Source organism: Chiloscyllium punctatum, chromosome 39, assembly GCF_047496795.1.
Source record: "Chiloscyllium punctatum isolate Juve2018m chromosome 39, sChiPun1.3, whole genome shotgun sequence".
In the NCBI taxonomy this organism is placed as follows: domain Eukaryota; kingdom Metazoa; phylum Chordata; class Chondrichthyes; order Orectolobiformes; family Hemiscylliidae; genus Chiloscyllium; species Chiloscyllium punctatum.
The window spans coordinates 4,092,501-4,100,000 of NC_092777.1; positions in this window are offsets into that span (position 1 = coordinate 4,092,501).

Below are 7,500 nucleotides of genomic sequence, written 5' to 3' on the forward strand. Positions count from 1 at the left end.
GGGATTTCCTCTCTCACTCACACTCTGGGACTCTCTGGGATTCCATCTCTCGCACACACACACACTGGGATGCCCTCTTTCTCACACGCACACACCCACACTGGGATGCCCTCACTCACACACAGTCTGGGATTGGCTCTCTCACACACACACACTGGGACTCTCTGGGATTCCCTCTCTCTCACTCACACTCTGGGGACTCCCTCTCTCACTCACACTCTGGGGATTCCATCTCTCAGACACACTCTGGGATTCACTCTCACTCACACACTCTGGGATTCCCCCTCTCACACACACTCTGGGATTCCCCCTCTCACACACATTCTGGGATTCCCTCTCACAAACACACTCTAGGATTCTTTCATTCACACGCTGGGATTCCCTCTCTCTCACACACTCTGCGACTCTCTGGGATTCCCTCTCTCACACATACTCTGGGATTCCGACTCACACACACACTCTGCGACTCTCTGGGATTCCCTCTCTCACACACACTCTGGGATTATCTCACACACATCTGGGTCACTCTGGGATTCCCTCTCTCTCACACACTCTGGGATGACCTCTCGCACACACACTCTGGGATTTCTACTCTCACACACACTCTGGAATTCCCTCTCTGACACTCTCGGATTCTCTCTCTCACACACACACACACTCTGGACCTCTCTGGGATTCCCTCTCTCTCACACACTCTGGGATTCCATCTCTCTCACACACATTCTGGGATTCCCTCTCTCATGCACACTCTGGGATTCTCTCGCACACACGCTCTGGGACTCTCTGGGATGCCCTCTCTCACACACACTCTGGGACTCTGAGATTCCATCTCTCTCAGATATGCTGGGATTCCCTCTGTCTCACACACACTCTGGGACTCACACACATACACTGGGACTCACACACACACACACTGGGACTCACACACACACACTCACTGGGACTCACACACACACACACTGGGACTCTCTCTCTCTCTCTCTCACACACACACACACTGGGACTCACACACATACACTCACTGGGACTCACACACACACACACTGGGACTCTCTCTCTCTCTCACACACACACACACACACACTCACACACACTGGGACTCTCACGCACACACACTGGGACTCACACACACACACACTGGTACTCACACACTCACACACACACACACACACACACACACACACACACTGGAACTCTCTCACACACACACACACACTGGGACTCTCTCTCTCTCTCACACACACAAACACACTGGGACTCTCTCACACACACACTGGGACTCACAGACACACACACACACAGGGACTCACACACACACAAACACACACACACACACACACACAGGGACTCACACACACACACACACACACTGGGACTCTCTCACACACACACACACACACACACACTGGGACTCTCTCCCCCACCCCCCCACCCCACACACACAGGGACTCTCTTTCTCACACACACACACATAGGGACACTCACACACACACTGGGACTCACACACACACAAACACACTGCGACTCTCACACGCACACACACACACACTGGGACTCACACACACTGGGACTCTCACACACACTGGGACTCACAGACACACTCACACACTGGGACTCACACACACACACACACACACTCACAGCGACTCACACACACACACAGACTCTCTCACACACTCACACACTAGGACTCTCTCTCTCTCTCACACACACACACACACAGGGACTCTTACACACATACTGGGACTCTCTCTCTCACACACACACACACACACTGGGATTCTCTCTCTCTCACACACACACACACACACACACACACACACACAGGGACTCTCGCACACACACACACACACTGGGACTCTCTCACACACACACACACTGGGACTCACACACACACACACACACACACTGCGACTCTCTCCCCAACCCCCCACCCCCACCCCCCACACACACAGGGACTCTCTTTCTCACACACACACACACAGGGACACTCACACACACACTGGGACTCACACACACACAAACACACTGGGACTCTCACACGCACACACACACACACTGGGACTCACACACACACACACACACACACACTGGGACACACACACACTGGGACTCTCACACAGACACACACACAGTGGGACACACACGCACACACACACACTGGGATTCTCTCTCTCTCACACACACACACACTGAGACTCTCTCTCTCTCTCTCACACACACACACACACACACAGGGACTCACACTCACACACACACTCTGGGACTCACACACACACACTGGGACTATCACTCACACACACACACACACACACACACTTGGACTCACACACACACACTGGGACACACACACACACACACACACACAAACAGGGACTCTCCCTCTCTCACACACACACACACTCACACCGGGACTCTCACACACACACACTGGGACTCACACACACACACACATACACACACACACTCACACAGCGACTCACACACACACACACAGACACTCTCACACACACACACTGGGACTCTCTCTCTCTCTCTCTCACACACACACACACACTTGGACTCATACACACACGCTGGGACACACACACACACACACAGGGACTCTCACACACACACACTGGGACTCACACACACACACACTGGGACACACACACACACACACACACACACACACACACACTGGGACTCATACACACACACACACTGGGACTCACACACATATGCGCACACACTGGGACTCTCTCTCTCACACACCCACACACACACACACACACTGGGACTCACACACACACTGGGACTCACAGACACACTCACACACTGGGACTCACACACACACACACACACACACACACTCACAGCGACTCACACACACACACAGACTCTCTCACTCACTCACACACTGGGACTCTCTCTCTCTCACACACACACACACACACAGGGACTCTTACACACACACACTGGGACTCTCTCACACACACACACACACACACTGGGATTCTCTCTCTCTCACACACACACACACACACACACACACACACAGGGACTCTCGCACACACACACACACTGGGACTCTCACACACACACACACAGGGACACTCACACCCACACTGGGACTCACACACACACAAACACACTGGGACTCTCACACGCACATACACACACACTGGGACTCACACACACACACACACACACTGGGACACACACACACAAAAACACACTGGGACTCTCACACGCACACACACACACACACACTGGGACTCACACACACACACACACACACACACACACACGCACACTGGGACACACACACACACACACACACTGGGACTCACACACACACACACACACACACAGTGGGACACACACGCACACACACACACTGGGATTCTCTCTCTCACACACACACACACACTGGGACTCACACACACACACACACAGGGACTCACACTCACACACACACTCTGGGACTCACACACACACACAGGGACTCACACACATACACTGGGACTCACACACACACACACTGGGACTCACACACACACACTCACTGGGACTCACACACACACACACTGGGACTCTCTCTCTCTCTCTCTCACACACACACACACTGGGACTCACACACACACACACTTGGACTCACACACACACGCTGGGACACACACACACACACAGGGACTCACACACACACAAACTGGGACACACACACACACACTGGGACTCACACACACACACACACTGGGACTCACACACATATGCGCACACACTGGGACTCTCTCTCTCACACACCCACACACACCCACACACACACTGGGACTCACACACACACTGGGACTCACAGACACACTCACACACTGGGACTCACACACACACACACACACACACACACTCACAGCGACTCACACACACACACAGACTCTCTCACACACTCACACACTAGGACTCTCTCTCTCTCTCACACACACACACACACACACAGGGACTCTTACACACATACTGGGACTCTCTCTCTCACACACACACACACACACACACTGGGATTCTCTCTCTCTCACACACACACACACACACACACACACACACACAGGGACTCTCGCACACACACACACACTGGGACTCTCTCTCACACACACACACTGGGACTCTCTCACACACACACACACACACACACTGGGACTCTCTCCCCCACCCCCCACCCCCACCCCCCACACACACAGGGACTCTCTTTCTCACACACACACACACAGGGACACTCACACACACACTGGGACTCACACACACACAAACACACTGGGACTCTCACACGCACACACACACACACTGGGACTCACACACACACACACACACACACACTGGGACACACACACACTGGGACTCTCACACAGACACACACACAGTGGGACACAAACGCACACACACACACTGGGATTCTCTCTCTCACACACACACACACACTGAGACTCTCTCTCTCTCTCTCACACACACACACACACACACAGGGACTCACACTAACACACACACTCTGGGACTCACACACACACACTGGGACTCACACTCACACACACACACACACACACACACACACACACGTGGACTCACACACACACACTGGGACACACACACACACACACAAACAGGGACTCTCCCTCTCTCACACACACACACACTCACACCGGGACTCTCACACACACACACTGGGACTCACACACACACACACACACACACACACACACACTCACACAGCGACTCACACACACACACACACAGACACTCTCACACACACACACTGGGACTCTCACACGCACACACACACACACTGGGACTCACACACACACACACACACACACACACTGGGACACACACACACTGGGACTCTCACACAGACACACACACAGTGGGACACACACACACACACACACACACTTGGACTCATACACACACGCTGGGACACACACACACACACAAAGGGACTCTCACACACACACACTGGGACTCACACACACACACACTGGGACACACACACACACACACACACACACACACTGGGACTCATACACACACACACACTGGGACTCACACACATATGCGCACACACTGGGACTCTCTCTCTCACACACCCACACACACACACACACTGGGACTCACACACACACTGGGACTCACAGACACACTCACACACTGGGACTCACACACACACACACACACACACACACACACTCACAGCGACTCACACACACACACAGACTCTCTCACACACTCACACACTGGGACTCTCTCTCTCTCACACACACACACACACAGGGACTCTTACACACACACACTGGGACTCTCTCACACACACACACACACACACACTGGGATTCTCTCTCTCTCTCTCACACACACACACACACACACACAGGGACTCTCGCACACACACACACACTGGGACTCTCTCACACACACACACAGTGGGACTCACACACACACACACACACACACACACACACACACACTGGGCCTCTCTCCCCCACCCCCCACCCCCACACACACAGGGACTCTCTTTCTCACACACACACACACAGGGACACTCACACCCACACTGGGACTCACACACACACAAACACACTGGGGCTCTCACACGCACATACACACACACTGGGACTCACACACACACACACACACACACTGGGACACACACACACACAAACACACTGGGACTCTCACACGCACACACACACACACACACTGGGACTCACACACACACACACACACACACGCACACTGGGACACACACACACACACACACACTGGGACTCACACACACACACACACAGTGGGACACACACGCACACACACACACTGGGATTCTCTCTCTCTCACACACACACACACACTGAGACTCTCTCTCTCTCACACACACACACACACACACTGGGACTCACACACACACACACACAGGGACTCACACTCACACACACACTCTGGGACTCACACACACACACAGAGACTCACACACATACACTGGGACTCACACACACACACACTGGGACTCACACACACACACTCACTGGGACTCACACACACACACACTGGGACTCTCTCTCTCTCTCACACACACACACACACACTGGGACTCACACACATACACTCACTGGGACTCACACACACACACACTGGGACTCTCTTTCTCTCTCTCACACACACACACACACACTCACACACACTGGGACTCTCACGCACACACACTGGGACTCACACACACACACACTGGTACTCACACACTCACACACACACATACACACTGGAACTCTCTCACACACACACACACACACACTGGGACTCTCTCTCTCTCACACACACACAAACACACTGGGACTCTCACACACACACACTGGGACTCACAGACACACACACACACAGGGACTCACACACACACAAACACACACACACACACACACACACACAGGGACTCACACACACACACTGGGACTCTCTCACACACACACACACACACACACACACACTGGGACTCTCTCCCCCACCCCCCCACCCCACACACACAGGGACAATCTTTCTCACACACACACACACAGGGACACTCACACACACACTGGGACTCACACACACACAAACACACTGCGACTCTCACACGCACACACACACACACTGGGACTCACACACACACACACACACACACACACACACACACTGGGACACACACACACTGGGACTCTCACACACACACACACACACTGGGACTCACACACACACACAGTGGGACACACACGCACACACACACACACTGGGATTCTCTCTCTCACACACACACACACACTGAGACTCTCTCTCACACACACACACACACTGGGACTCACACACACACACACAGGGACTCACACTCACACACACACTCTGGGACTCACACACACACACTGGGACTCACACACACACACACTTGGACTCACACACACACGCTGGGACACACACACACACACACACACACAGGGACTCTCCCTCTCTCACACACACACACACCCCGGGACTCTCACACACACACACTGGGACTCACACACAGACACACACTGGGACTCACACACATACGCACACACACTGGGACTCTCTCTCTCTCACACACACACAAACACACTGGGACTCTCACACACACACACTGGGACTCACAGACACACTCACACACTGGGACTCACACACACACACACACACACACACACACACAGCGACTCACACACACACACACACACACACACACACACACACAGACACTCACACACACACACACTGGGACTCACACACATATGCGCACACACTGGGACTCTCTCTCTCACACACCCACACACACACACACACACTGGGACTCACACACACACTGGGACTCACAGACACACTCACACACTGGGACTCACACACACACACACACAGGGACTCACACTCACACACACACTCTGGGACTCACACACACACACTGAGACACACACACACACACACAGGGACTCTCCCTCT